We start from the raw sequence: 16,306 nt of genomic DNA on the forward strand, positions 1-16,306 counted from the left end.
ATTTGGCAACCTCCAGGATTTGTGCTTGACTAGAGCAGAAACCTTGGCCATTTAGAGCCTGAGGACAGCTGAGGGAAAGATATACACCTCTACATCAAGGATGTGAGGTAGAACAATAGGAACCTCCTTCCCCAGCAATGCTATCCTGAAGTTGCTGTACTGCTATACTAATGCTATACTTTGAAGTCTGCCTGGCTGTAAGTGCACGATGAAGCCAGCAGGCAGCAAATGCAAAAAGCCAGCAAATGAATGCTGGATAATAAAGGGAGAAATCCACCGTGTTGTTTCCCTTTGGGTCTTTCGAGGATGTTGCATTGTTCACCAGCTCCTGAGACCTGCTCTCTCCAGAGGGGATAGCTGCACATACCCTGCTTCCCACACTTCACTGCTGATTTGAATACACAGGCATTGCTGCTAGGTGAGTGCCATTTGAATTGACAAACTGGGATTTCTGCTGCACACTTCACACTTAACGCAGCCCTGCCTAGGCTTTGAAGGCAACGGCTTGTTGCCTTAGGGTCTGAAACTAACAAAGCCAAGCAGAACAAGCCCAGGGCTCCCGTCGGATTGCTCGATCAAAGACAATATTAAACAGCACTGTTTTCATAACTACTATTCTGGGGCACTTGGATAGCAAGACAAAGGAGACGAAGTTAATTTCTGTTATCATAGCCTGGTGCAGCTGCAAGGGCCCTGGGAGAAGCCATCTTCCCTTCATGGCTTATGCAGCCCATGCCTTTGCAGGAGCTCCCATTAAGCAAATAAGGCTTCAAAAGCTTGTCAGATGCATCCCTGTTCCTTCCCCTAGACATCTTCCACAACTCATCACAGACACCACTGAGCCTCCCTCTACTCAACCATTTCTCTGCATCTCACAGCTTCCCCTTCTCTATCAGGAGCGCTGCCCATTTTTGTGCCTAAGAAGATATAAACTTGGGAAAACCTACCCTTGGTGCAGGAACACTATGAAGGAAGCCGAACAGTGAAGGGATGCTTCATTTGCTGCTCTGCAAACGACCAACCCAGCTCACCACAGTGGGCAAAACATTTAGTCTTCAGTTTGAAGACTACATGACCAGCTGACACTAACAAGACCCAGCCTGTTTTTCTTGAGATATTGTCATATAAAGCACACACTACATATTGTGAACTGTTTCCTGAGTAGAAGGGTTGTTTAAGGCAATTTTAAGATGACCCTCTAATAAACACTGTGGTCATGGTCAGCAAATCACCTTAAGAACCAATGCTTAGCTGCAGCACTGCTGTCCCAGGACTGCCAGAGGTACCTTGGGATGTGTTTTTATCTCCTTACTATTTATCCATAGCTGAGAACTGAGATTTCTGGAAAAGCAGGGATGTGGTAGAACATGCTTACACCCCCAGCTTGACTACAGTAAGGACAAGGAGGATGAGAAGACTGGATTACTATGAAAAACTTTCAAATGAGGTAACTAAGAGGGAGGAAAGCTCCAGATGGCTTTGTTTAAAGCCTCATTCTTCACACCTTGGGTTATTTCTCTGAAAGCAGTTGGATGAAAGGCAAAGGGAGTGTTTTTCAGATTAGGGATAGGGTGTGGAAATAGTACCCTGCTTGACACAAACAGGGTACTCCAAGAACTGTCTTGTCTGCAACAGTGGACAGAACATCCCATTTAAACTGAGGCTTCACCTTTGGTCTTATCATCAAGGAAGATGTTTCCAGCAGTTCCCTACTCCTGGGAAAGAGCTTTACCGTAATAAATCTCATCTTGGATTTCACAAACTGGTTTTCATTCAAGCTTGCTTTACTCTGAAGTTCCTGATTGGATGAGAAGGCACTAAAATACAGAAATGAAGACTTTTGCTGGAAATTTGCTCAATATATTCAATGCTGATGTCCATAAAACAAAGCTGCAACATCAAGCTTATAGTTGGAGGGATATATCATGCCCAATTATATGCAAATATAGCAGGTATCTTCCTGAGGTCAGGGTTTTGCTAACTGAAGCGTCAATACAGATCTCAAACAATTTCAGAAGAACAAAATTGTCCATTCAAATTGATGAAGGCATAAAAATAGTGAACTGTTCTCAATCCAAAGGAGAAGTAGCCAGTCTTTACAGTTTTAAAGTAAACCTTCTGGATGTAAATTGCTGCATTATTTAAGTTTATTGAACATCTAACACTAGGAAATGTGCAATTCATGAAATTTTCAGTGAAGATGTATGAATGAGACTTCCCGATACATTTTTTAAAATGTGAAATTATCAAAGTTTTATGCAGTGTCGACTCTGGCCATATATGGTAGAGTTAATTGAAAGTGCAGTTCCAGCTTTAAAAGGGTCTGTGTGAAAGTGGCAATGTGTGTTTTATTGTCTCTTCGTCATTGGCAACTCAAAGGTGCTCAAAATTATACATGAAAAGGTGTTTCTTCTATCTGCCAGCTTGCACTGCAAGACGCTATTGGATCTGAGAATCCAGGTAGATGCTTTACTTCTTGCACTTGTATCATCAGTTCTGAAGTTTCTGCAAACTAAATAATGTGCCTAGCTATCCTGATGCAACCCTTAAGCTCCATATCAGACCACATGAGGAATCCGCTCTCATCATGTAGAGGATGGAAATTTCTCCAGCTGTAATACCCTAAACAAAATGAACAAATCAGACAGAAATGACCTTAATTTTACAGTGCCAGCAGAAAGCAGAAGGGTAAAAGTATCCTCACACAGGAGGGTAGAACTGTCTTTAATCCAAACATACATGCATTACACTTATTCATCTTTTAATCCCCCCTCACAGAAACGCACCGGTTTAGAATTCTCTTGGCGTCAAGTTGGAACAGAGGCTCGAGAGGACAACTAAGTCAAATGACAAATCTTTAACCTCTTAAATAGAGAGGTATAAATCCAGCCTGAAGCCTTTGCTCTCTGAGATTGGATTAAGGACTCTACACTGGGTCTACCTAAAGTAAACAATAGTCCTCTGAGTGATTTGACACCCCCCTGACATTTTCTGGCCATCCACCATGGCAAGCTGAAGCTTTTCCTGCATCCTGGCCTCCAGGACAGCACGCAAGAGACATGGAACTCACATGCCTTTGGCAGCGTGAGCTCTTTTCTTATGTCTTTGTGGCAGGTGAAGATCTTTTTGTTCACCTCCTATCTAGCAATTAATGCAAGCCCCTGACTGAATACCACAAGGCACAGAGCTCAGACACCAACACATTTGGTAACCAAAAACAGGGCTTGGATAGAAAGGAGACCTCTCCAAAACAGGTCAGAGTGCATGGATTTGTGTGCTTTTTGGGCTGTGTGGGACTCCAGATTCCATTCCATTTTGGAGCAGGAACATAGACCTGGATGTTTCATATTGCACTGGCTTGGATCAGTCTTTACTCCTTCCAGAAAAGCCATATAAGTCATGAGAAATCCTTTCTAGTGCCAGTTTTTATTAAACATCCCCATTTCCCCAAGAAGCTTCTGTTTCAGTGTCTTTGTGCAATCATTTTTACAGCACCAACCCTGACTAGTAACAAGAGTAGCTACTAAAATAGTGTCAATTCACTTTTTATTCACATACCTGAATGAAGTAAAAAAGCAAGCCAATTACTTTTTCCTTTTTTGTTTGGAAAGAGAGTTTCTCTTCCTGTAAACACTGCTACAGCAGTGCTGTTGTTAGATAACTAGACTGTGATTTTTAGAGAATGGATGCTTAGGTTGTTTTAGATTTTGGATTTGAAATTCTTAGATTTTTCTCCCCTAACTCAGCACATAGCAATGCATATGCAAGTTTTCCACTGATTGCCTTCTTACTTTCAGAGTTACAGTTTGTGCAACCCCACAGCTCTATCCCATACAACCAGTTGCAACGATGTATTTCAAGGCCTCCCGTGGCTATGACATTGCACTGATATCTACAGAAGGAGGCAGTGTCACGCACTGATTCAACAACAGGGTGTGAAGTGACAAACACTCTTGCCAGGGTTTGAATGAGATTAGCAAAATCCGACAGAACAATGATTAAAAGGTGCTGTAACAAATCCATTTGCTGCATGCAACAAACACAATTACTAGACAAATTACCTCACCCACCCCACTCCTCTCTCTGCAGCAAATGAGGGCTGGAGAACCTTCCTGCTTCAGACTCCAAACCTAGAGTAGCTTTTTAAGCCAAAGAGATTGCCTTTGATTAACAGTAGCAGCAGTGGCTCACTTTCCCCCCCCTCCATGAGTTACGCCACTAGAGGGCATGCAGACTGCCTAAATAATACCCAGCAAACAGTAGGACCATTAGTCTTTGATTCCATGTTTCAAGCTCTCCAACTTCGTGAGCACTCAACCTACCATCCACCAGCAACTTTTTTTTCTGCCAATATAAATTTTCACTTCTGGAGTTGCCAAACTTCTTCCTTTCCTCCTTAACTGATTTTCTCACACCTCCCAGTTTTTCCATTCTGGCATAAATGGGGCAAACTCACTCTTCTTAAAGCAAAGGAGGGATTTTGTATTCTTTCCAAGACTTCCATATTTCATTAAAGAGGAGATCGTAACAGAAAAATCAGAAATTTCAGCACAGACAGCTCAAGTCTAGGAATATTCCTTGTCCTTGTTTCAGAGCCAGAGCCCAACTGCACTCCTGTTGTACTGAATCTGAGCTAATGAGCTCTCCCACTCTGCTAGGGAGCACGGAGTAGAGATGTCATTACCAACAGCCACCTTGCACGTACTGAGGCTAATGCCAAGTCCAAGCTAAGAAACATCAATTTCCAGCCCATCTCAGCTGTCTCTACAGATTTTTCCGGGGCACTGCTCAGATGTGTTGCTGAGACCCTTGAGCTGGCCCCGCAGACTGGGAAAGATCCAGCAACACTTACTAGTCTGGACTGCATACAACGCAAAATAGCACTCCTTGCTTTCCTGCCCAGCAAACAGATTGCAATTTGCATAGTCCTGTACCTGAGCTAATAAATTGTGATGAACTCTCACTGGGTCTGCATCCATGGCACGAGTAATCTTTAGTCCGGATAATCCCTATTATGTATCCTGGCTGTTTCACTCATGCTGCGTTACCTTTTGCCTCTGGAAGTCCATGGTGCCAGCCAGCACAGTAACCACTACAAAACTCTCTATCAATTCAGGCTATTCTCTTCCGCAAAATAATGGGAAAGTGGGTAGTAAATGCCACCCATTTAGCTTTCACTATTTAGTTCCTGTTATGAGCAATATAAGAGCAAACAAGCTGGCTGATTTTCCTTCCACCAATCAATTTGATCATCTCCTACCATCTCGTTCCCATCTCTACCTCCCTCACGAGTCCACCTCCCTCTGCCCCTGAGCTCTGGTGTGCCTCAGCTCCAGTGACATGTTAGGAACATTACAAGCCCAACCACAGTCACCTTCTGAGTCTGGAGGGACTAGTCCACTACTCAGTTATACTGAAAAGATATGAGAGAGAAAGAGAGAAAGATAAGTATGTGTCATATGGTAGCACAACAGGAAACCTGAAAAGTCTAGCACATCTGATAGGACAAAGTTATGGCCACAGATACCAGGCTATCGTTTTATTGGGTGTCCGTCAGGCTGCCCTGGCCTACATATCAGAAAAAAAAAAAAAGAGAAAAAGAAAAAAAAAGAAAAAATTTAAAGAAAGGAATATAAAAAAAAAAAAAAAAGTCTTAGGAATTAAGCAGTTAATACCCAGGATTTCACTTTTGTTAATATAGCAGAAAACTTCCTCATGAGTCTGTCTTGGGCCAGGATCTGTGCCACAGCAGGAATAATGCAAGGCAAGAAAGTAAAATGCTTTAAAGAATATGGTTCTTTGTCAGACTGAAAGTATTAGCTGTGATTCAGAAATTAATGACGGCATAAAAATCTATTAAGGCATCTAGACTGTCTCTCAAGGGACCTTTTCACGCTTGTAGTGCATGGATTATTCTCCAGGGTTCTGCCCAGCCAAACTTCAGATGTCCCAAATGACAGCAATTCCACCACATTTCTTAACAAAGCTATTTTGCCACCTAATCTCTTTCTGCCCATTAAGTATTTTCCACTCCTGCCATTTTTTTTTTCCTCTTCCCTCCTCCAAATTTTCTACTATGAGACACTTCAAGCTCTCAGTCCACACTAGACAATTCTTCACGCCTTCCCAGTATGCCTAGATCATTAGCATAGCTCCTCTTTAGTCATTTAACCAAACAGCTATATATTTAGCTCTCACAAGCATTCCTCATAAGTCAGTCCCTCCAGCCCCTTAATCATTCTCGTTGCAATCCTCTGAATTCCCTCTAATTTTGTTTACATCTTTGTGGAATTGAAGTGCCCGGAACCGAGTGCTGTAAACAACAACAGCTTGTTATCTGGCTAGACTGCAATTCCAGCAATCGCAGCACGGGCCCCACACGTGCCATGCACACGTAGACACATACGCACACTCACCCCGTGGTTCAGGCACAGCATCACTACAGGACACAAATCCCACACCACACACATTCCCTCCCCAGCTGCATCAGCTGGGCATCTTTCAGAGAAACCCAACTCCAAACAAAACCAAGGGAGATCATCTTCACGGATTTTAAAGCTTGCTTGAAGAGACTTCTTGTGAATTTGCTCCATTATTTTCTCCTCTTTTACAATTCCCAGTCTGTCCAGGAATGGTCACAAACCCAACTGAACAAATGTACCCATTCTCCAACACAAGCACAAGCCATGACCTAAAATCCTTCTACATAATGCATAATCCTCCAGTTCCAGCCCTATCAGGCAGTGTCCATCAAAAAAGGGCTGCTCCTACTTTTGAGCCACTGAGGCAACCATGGCAATGGTGGTTTCCCTGAGCATTCTCTTCAGAAACTACATCTGAACCTTGGCTGAGAGAGCCAGGACAACCACACTCTTTGCTGGCTGGATTGAAAACCAAGGAGTTATTAGCAGGAGGAATTCAGACCTAGTACGCCAGAGAAATAAACTGGGTGATACATCCATGAGGATGCTCTTTTAACTGTCTGCAGGCTCAAGACAGACACCAGCTAGTGACTACACTCTTGTTATATTTTCGATTTTTTTCATCACACCTATAAAGGCCACAATTTTCATAACTTTTTTGTTTTAGATGATAGTTGAGACTTTGATGTAATCTTATGACAGAAGATAACACATTGCAGAAAAGCCTTTAAGCACTTGTAACTTAATCTGTTCCTGAAACTTGAGTTGGAATTTTTCCAACAAGACACTTTTTTTTTCCCCCTCTTAGAAAAATGCCAATTCAGTGAGACAGAAATATTATTCAAAACCACTTGGTTTGCTTCAACAAATTTCTGGTGAACTTCAGGCAGGGTTCAAAAAGAAGCCTGACAAGGTTCAGAACATTTATGGGATAGCCAAGGCATCCAGAAAAGATGCCAACTCTACCAGAATTGCTCTTCTGGATTAAGGTCCTCTAGAGCCTTCCCTTCACGTGTAACAATTTCAAACTCTCTTCTCACATAGGATGCCCAGACCTGCATTAACCTAAAAAATGGCACTCCAAGGATCTCTGCCATGTGGCAATAAAAGCAGGGGCTCGAAGCGTCCTGTCTCCACAGCACCTCTCACACTGTCATTACTCCTTCACTGCAGCTCAAGCAACACCTCAGGACCAAGGACAGCTTGGGCTGTTTTATTTCACTTCTTGTTTGGCGTTGTTTTGGGCAGCAGAAAGAGAAAGGGACCAGAATTTCTTCAGATTGATCAGGGTATGAGCAGAGCCTGCTAGCAGGGGCCGTAAGAGCTCCCTTGAAGCCTGAAAGAAAGCCTGCAACTACAAAGCTTTGCACTGGGACAGAGCAAGGCCAGCTAGAATGGCCTTTTCTCCCTTTCCTCTGTGCACACAACAGACAAAAAGAGAAGAAAGACAATTCTGTACTGATGACCTTAACTCTAGGTCCCTCTGGGGCAATGCCACAGCTCATTTACCTCATGCTGCAGCCTGATTTTTATTTTTATTTTTTTTGATGTTGTTGTTTTTCAACAGCCTGATCTGTTGCAGTTCTCTGGCTGCTGGAGGGTACACAAACCAGTCACCAGCAGGCCCCTAGGATACATGGAAACAGAGGAGAGGGTCTGTGCCCTCATGTCAGCTCTCGCTGTTTCCCACCTTACCTGTCTCAGTAGGCCTAGGCTATGGGCAGCTCTTACGCCACTTCAGCTACTTCAAGATTTATGTATTTAAAAAACACTGAGAAATTACTGTTGGTATGAGCTCTAACACAGCTCCAGCACAAAAGCTCTTGTGTACAAATCACTTCTTTCCCCCTCACACAGAATACCTAGAACAAGTGCAGAACATTTCATAGTGGCATGCCTGCGTATAGATCTATCCTGCTAACTTTTACTCAGCTAGCTCGACCTGACACTTGACAAGATGTACAAAATTTTTGCTGTTGATGCAGTTGAACTTGCAGAGCTCTTATTGTAGGCACAGCTGAAGTGCAGAATTGCTGGTTCAGGTTGCATTCAACCAAGGAATCTCTAGCTCAGACGGTGCAAGATAGCACAGCTATATGAGAAAGGCTGGCTAAGCCAGGCTGTACCATTTTTGAATATGTCAGTCTAATTAAAATTGTGCAGTCTGCATGTGCAAGAAAGTCTCCTTTCATCCTCTTCCTTCTGTTCTCAGAAAGTCTCCCATGAAAGTGCAGGAGTCAAGCATGTCCTCTCTACACTGTATTTCATGCACAGGTAACTGAAGCATGACTAAATTACCGCCTTACATTGAGGCCATCAGAAAGACGAGGAGGGGTAGCCAAGCCTCAGTAACAATTCTGTTTCACTGCAACAATCTCTTGCCATGTCAAGATAGGATGCAAATCTGTTGTGAATAATGGTTACTCCAGAAGCATACACAGCTACACGGATATCCCTATCAATAATCATGCTGCATTCACCTGCTGAACTAACATTTCACAACACCTTCCTTGCGCAAAACATAACCCTGAACCACATTTGTTAACACAGCACAAACATCTTTACCATGCAACTTATGCATTTTCTGTCACAGGCACAAAACACACAACCACCCACCATCATTTTGTTTCTCACATGCATCTTCTTAAGAGCTGGAGTAGATATATTGAAAAGCCTCTGATCAGAACTTCACGTACAGACCTTATATATAGGCATGAATAAAATTGGATGTTGTAATGTAAGTGATCCCATGGTGCAACAAAATAGCTTTACAAGGCAAACATATAGATATTCATACACGTAGATGGAGCCACAAAGGCACAAGTCTAAACACATTTACACATCAAAACTCCACAGATGCTCCTTGAAATAATCCTTCCTTCCTGCAGACAAAAACCTCCTCTGTCAGGCACTCATATGTATATATACATGGTCAGCTTCACCAATACCCATGCGAGTGGAAGTCAGGCAATGCAGTGCACTGGCCAGGAGGCCTGTGGACAGGAAAACCCTTGCTCTCACTCATGATGTAGCTTTGGGTCAACTGCTAAGGGCCAAGCACGTCCAGGCTCCACGCAGGTGCAGCAGCAAGAGAGCACATAGACGAATATTAATAGTTATTGTCCCAGCATGTTGTAAGGATTAATTGGTTTCAGCCTGCAACTCGCCATCAATATAAGTGCTAAGGAGCAGAGGGGATGGAGCTGTGATTACCCACTTACATTGCATACTCATATCCCAGTGGCTGCGTGCTGTAATGCTATCGATTTCCTGGTTGGGAAACTCCACAACCTTCCATTTTTCTCCTTACTCGCTCCCTCCCTCATCCCACTGCTCCTGAGCTGCTTGCCACACGATTCCCCCAGCAGCCAAGAACACATCACCAGAAAAGGGAGAGGCCCACTCTCTTTGCAGGAGCACTCTGCCAGACCTCAAAGAAATGAGGAAACATGCATCCGTTAGGTAGCACAGAGGCAGACCCCAGGGAAAGGAGCAGGTTTCAAGAATAAGCCATCTTCAAAAGAGGTTCTGTGGTATGCTTTATATAACCTAGGAACCACAAAAGCCCTGTCTGCGAGCCCACAGATCCAATTATATTCCCCTTTGCTTTAAGCTAAGACCCTTCCTCTGAAGCCTACCTTCGCATGCTAACACCTTTTTCTTAGAAAGAAACAAAGAAAAACAGCCCACTAACATCAACAAAAAATGTCTTAACTCAGTATGTAAATCCTTGCATTGCTCCTCAAACCATCTTCTCCCATAAATGCCATTCAGCAAAGTCCAGCACCCCTTTCCATGCTACCTACAGGGATATCTGTCCTTCCCTGATATCAGGAGAGGGCTTTGTCTCACATGCTCACCCACACGAATCTTCATCTTGCCCTTATCTGTTCCTTATCACAGTGGAACAAGACTGTCTGTGCTGTGCATGGTATTTTTCATTTTACCCCAGACAAAAATGACAGCAGGAAGAGCACATCAACTGTCAAAGCCATTGCTGACTGGCTGTGAACAACATATAAAGCTATGGCACAGTTCTTTTAAGGAAAACGGATATTGAAGAGGCAAAATTCATGCTCCCTACAGGGGTCACAGGCAGCAAAACTCCACATCCTCCCAGCAGCCACACTGCATGTGAAGGAGATCATCTTTTCCAAAGCACACGTCTGCATATTCAAAGATGGGGCACGTGGAGGACTTTCCCCAGATCTGCTGCGATGCCTCTGTCTGGTTCTACAACAAATTTCCACTCAGTCATGAGTGGAAAGCAGCTTTAGCAGCCTCAGCTGATCCTCTTCCACCAGAAAGCCCTTCAGATATTCAGATCTGCCCAGGAAAGGCAGCTTCCCTTTCGCTCACTCATAATCAGCTTTTGTCGTCCATTTTCACATTAAAACACATGGGTCAGTAGGCAGTGCTCCAGTGCTGCCTCCAGTACCATGTCTGCCTCACCAGTCCCTCCATATAGCACCCAGCAGCTGCTGCAGCCCACCGTGGGCTACATCACACTTGGACCCATGCATTAATATTGCTGCTATAACCCATGACCTAGGCAAATTGGTCTTGCACAGAGTGAAATTGTTGAGTGAAGGGGACAGTCCCCACCAGCAAAGCAAAGAGCACCTGAAGGCTTACAGGAGGCACACAAGAAGGAAGGGAGCTTCTAAAGCATTAGCTCTGCCATCAACATAGGATGGCAGCTGCCATATTCCTCACCTGGTTAGAAGGGGGATGTAATGCTTGTGGGACAAGAAGGAAGAGCAAGGAGTGACTCTCAAAAGACTCATCCCCTCCTCAGACCACCAGCTCATGCATGGGTGCTCACAGTCTGGAGGAGATTCCACCAACACAGGGACTAAGGCATTTATAGCAAGGTTAGCAAAACCATCACAAGAAAGGAGATCTCAAAGACTAGGAGATTAAGTGATTTTCTGCTTATCATAATAAAACCCTCTGAGTATGTAGAATAATGCTTAGATTTATAATACACAATGGGTCCTCACTAGTGTGGTAAGTATTGACTCAAATGGTCTGCAAGTATTGGGATAAGACTAGAAGAAACACTTGGGATATCCTTTTAATGCTCCCTCTTTGCAGATAAAGAGCCTTCTCTGCCTCTTCCCTGTCTTAAACCTACAAGAAAAGTGTTCCCCCCCCCTTTTTTTTCTTTTTTTTTTTTTTTTTTACAGTATTGAACCTCTTCATCATTTAAAGGAATGCAAGGCAGCTGAGTGAATCGTTTCCTCATCAATACAGTCCAGCACGTGAGAGCTTCCCCTACCTCAGTTGACAGAGAGAGTTGGAAACAGATAGGAAGGAAAGTGTATTCAAGAGAGCAGGTGAGGACTTTTCTCTCCAGTCAGCAATGCCTAAACATTATCCAGCCACATCACAGCCACCACACACTGTTACACACACACTACAACATCACTCTTCGCACACACACACTCTCCTGCTTCTCCTCTCCCTGTTCTCCCCATCCATTACGCATTATCAGCACAGAAACACTTGGTTACACGCTCCCATCCATACCGATCGCACAAACCTTGTGCATTAACAAACTCATCCTTTTTCACACCCGCATTACCCGCTAACGTTATAAAGCATGAGAGTTTACAGATAACATTTGTATCGCATACCAACCTAAGGCATCCTACTCCACTTACCCAAATGCTTCTGTGATTTCTCTCAGACTCATTCCCCATTTATGAATACCCTTGAGCAGCTAAAAAAAATACATCATAAATAAACGCTGCCAGTACTACGCAGACCAATTCTGCATGTCCTTTCTGAAAGCATCTACTTCAATGAATTGGCTGCATAGGTATTTTAATGATTAAGAAAACTAAACAAACAGTCTCATGCAATTAAACGATGAAGTGGGGTTATAAGGAAGACTTGTTAAAAAAAAGCTTTTTTAAAAAGTAAATTGCAGATTTGAAACAGCTGTTATTTTTTCAAGGGAAAGTTTGTTTAAAAGGATTTTCAATGTAAAGCAATGCTGAAGAAAATGTATAATTTGTCAGGGCATTCATTTTTTTTTTTTAAATAAAAAAAACTCAGTGGGGAATTCAGAATAACTTTTCATATTGGCAGCTAAGCTAATTTAGAGTAATAAGAGGTAAAAATGAAATCACAAATCAAATATTCTTCCAAGTGATCAAAAAATACAATTTTTGATAGATCCAGATCATTTTCTTCTCCTCCCCACCCTTGCAAATATATATATATTACTTTTTTTCAGGAAGGCGGTGGTGTTGAAAAATCAGCTTTTGATTTCAATTCAGGAGCCTGATCCTTATCAGAAGCTATGAGGCACACCAAGACAAATCCATTCAGAGAAAAGCTACATTATGCCACTAGAAATCCCACCCACCAGCATCCCTGGGGTGCACAGGTACTTTTAGTCCTCCAGCCCCCCCTGAGGCAGCAAGGCCGGTGCACCATGCAGGAGGAACACCCAGCCCGCCTCCAAGCCACCTGCCTCAACCACGACTTGAGGTGCAGCAGCAGGGAAACGCACGAAGCCTGAAGCAAATAATTAAAGAAAAATAACGATCAGAACAAAATAAGATGTGCTGCGCAGGAATCAGAGCCTCTAGCCTACGGGGAAGGGGGAAAAGCCTGATTCCGTGCCAAAGCCCCCGTGCCCAGGCAGAAAAGGGACAGGCGACCCATTGCATGTCCCCTGGCAGAAGTGCTGGAGGCTGCCTGCCTCGGTCGCTTGGCACTGCGGAGCCCGTGGGTCTCCTGCCAGCCTCCACTGTGCTGCCTCCACCCCCCATCGCTTGCTATTCAGCCTCAGCCTGGCAGCACCAGCCTCAACCCTCTTCATCCCCTCTGTGTGGTGGCTTTGAGAGAGCAGCAGACGACCAGGAGCTCTTTCTGCATTCCCTGGTACACCCCCAAGTGGACAGCGAGGAGAAGGGGGGAGAGGAGGCACAGGCAAGTTTTGGGGAGCTAGCAAGCTCGGCTGCCTGGCTCTGGAGGGACACAACTGGAAGCGGTCCAATGGGGGTCACCGCCTGTCACAACCACTACTGAAGTTTTTTGGGGTTACAGAAAGGTTCAAGGCTCGTTACCACAGTTTTCAGTGAACAACAATTAAATAAAAAAGGGAGGGGGATGCACTTGTTTCAAATTAAAGAGAGAAAAGCACGACAACAACCAAAGGGGAAAAAACAGAACCACACGCACAGAAGGGGCGCAATACTTTCCCCACTCCCTTTTAACTCCTTCAAACGTCTTTGGGCTTGCTTGCGATGTGCTCTGCTCCTCCTGTGCAGCCCCAATATTCTGGCTTCCCCACCCTCTCCCCCCCCGATGTGAGGAAGGGAAGTTACTGCTGGCTACGAAACCAGACCCAGCAGTGGACCAGGGCTGGGTTATGCCACATTTGAAGTTTGGGAGCAGTACAAAAAGCAGCTCCAGGTTTACAACTCCCCCCTTCCCATTTCAATGCCCGGGGAGGGCAACTGCCTTGCCTCTGCCTTCCCAGAGGGTACCTGTTAAAGCAGCCCTCTGAGGACCTCCCCGATGCCTTCAAAAATCAGAATAGATGCGGTTGATGCATCTGTGGCAACAGCAACTCACTAGAACAGAAGGTAAGGGTAATACAGCACCCAGGCCTTTCATAAACTGCAGATATTAGGAAGGATTAAAGCAGCTCCTGGTTGTGCTAGAATCAGGATGCTCTAGTCACAGCTCGGGGAAGGCTTCTGAGTTGGAAACACCGTGTGGAGCAAGCACCATCGATGGCAGACCAGGAAACAAGCATCAAAAACGGGGCGATGTTCAGAGTCAACGCTACTTGCCCATCTTCCTTGAGAGGTCTGTGCCTGTTCTTCCAGAGCAGAGGGAAGTTCACATCGAGCTACTCAACTTCACTGCTGACACTAGCTATTTACATTACACAAGTACCGGTCTCTTCTCCCCCTGTGTGCTGGAGAAATCCTCCTCCCCTGTCAGAAGCAGCCCCTTCACAGGGGAAGTCAGCTGGAAGGTGCTGGTGCCAGATTCACCATCCAGATTCCGAGAATGCAAGTTTGAAAGGAAATATGCAACAGCGAAGAAGCATGTGTATGCAACACGGAGACAGATGAAGGGAAATCGCGTGAAAAGGAGCGCTCAGTAAACGTGAGAACGAGGGAGAAAATGAGGGATTTTGCAGCGATTGCACGCAGTAGTGACAGGTAAATGCGAGGCTGCAACAGAAAGCATGTGTGTGTGTGTGACAGGGAGCATGCCTGTACGGGGATTTGCTTAGTGGACACAAAATAGGAGAGGACAGTGCGTGTGAAACTGTGTGTAAAAGTAGCAGCAAAAGGGCAGTGCAGATGCTCTGGCTGGAAACATCTCCATGCACTACAGCATGCACAAATGTGAAAGGTAAGGACAGTCACAGTGAGAGACCCTTAAGTGTGTGCAAGATGCTGTGAATGCAGGACTGTGCAAGACAGGAGGCCAAATAGGTGGATATACACATAAAAAACATACATGTGCCATGTATGTGTACATGCATGTGCACTTGCAAGACCAGTGCAGCATGACAGGCACGGGGTTTTATGGTGCAAGCAACCACCAAAGCCAGTGTGCAGGATGGAAAGAGGGCACAAGAAAAGGCTAAAGGGAGGGAGGGAAGGAGGGAGAGGAAGAGCGAACGTGAGAAAGAGAGAAGCAGACTGGCACTCCAGGAACTGCATGTGCTAGGGAGCTAGAGCTGTATGTGCCAGCGCGAGTTTATTTATCTTCCATGCTATATTCACGAGCATGTATGTACATATATAGGACCACTGCTATGTGTGAGTGAGCACGGATCATGTACAAGCTGTGATTTGCAGGGCTAGGATTATATGTGCATGTGTGATGTGTATTTATACATACAGCACGGGATGCATTAACCCTTAACTCCTGTTTACAGAAAGCATCTCAAAAACAGCTAGCATGTCTGTCATCACTTCAAACTAAATTCTGTACTCACACTTGGCTCTTAAAGCAAGAAACCCAGCTGGCAGTTCTCCACTGAACAAAACCCCATACCCAACAAATTTCCTTCTCCTGTCTTTTCCTCCTTCATTTTTTTTTTTCTTCCCCCGTTGTGGAGGGGAAGGACATAGTGTTTTTGCAAAGAGGCATAGAGGCTCCTCCAACCTTCCCCAGCGAAACCAAAATAAAACAGAGCAAAACAGAAATAAAAAAGAAAAAAAAAATTAACCAAAAACTTAACACTGATCTCCTCAGGAAGGTAAGGAATCCAGGAACATCAGTACTTGTGACCCGAAGTGCTGAGTAGCTGTAGGTGGAGGTGAAGGGGTGCCCACATTCACCCACCCCTCTTTCCTCTGCAAATCTTCCTGTAGCTGCTCCCCCCCCCCTCCCAATAAATAAATAAATTAAATAAAAATCTCCCCCTCTGCAAAAGCACAAATACAGCAGCAAAGTCAGTCACATGCAGTGCCCTCTAACCATAGGATTCACCAACAGCGATCTCTCCTTGGCTTATTTCCTGAGGGGGGGAAGGTTTGAGGGGGGAGGTGGGGGTGGGGGGGTGTCAGAGATAGAGGGATCTAAATAGCTCCAGCTTCCAGCTCCATGTTTCCATCCATCCTCAGTCCGTCAGCCTCAATTCACGAGAAGGGGGCTGAGGAGGTGGCACGAAAGAACTCATCACATACCTTGCAAGGAGAAGAGGGACAAGAAGAATCCCAGCACCCAGATACTGTGCAGCCAGTAGGTCCTCATGCTTCTCTCTCACTCGTTCTGCTTCCTCTGCCTTTTTCTCCGTCTCTTCGCTTCTCTCTGCTCTCTCAATTTCTTTTTTTTCCTCCTCTTCCCCTCTCAGATAAAATGGGATTTGTGTCTCCCTTCAGTCCCCCTGGGCTCTG

Source organism: Aythya marila (assembly GCF_965140915.1).
Source record: "Aythya marila genome assembly, chromosome: 1".
NCBI lineage: Eukaryota > Metazoa > Chordata > Aves > Anseriformes > Anatidae > Aythya > Aythya marila.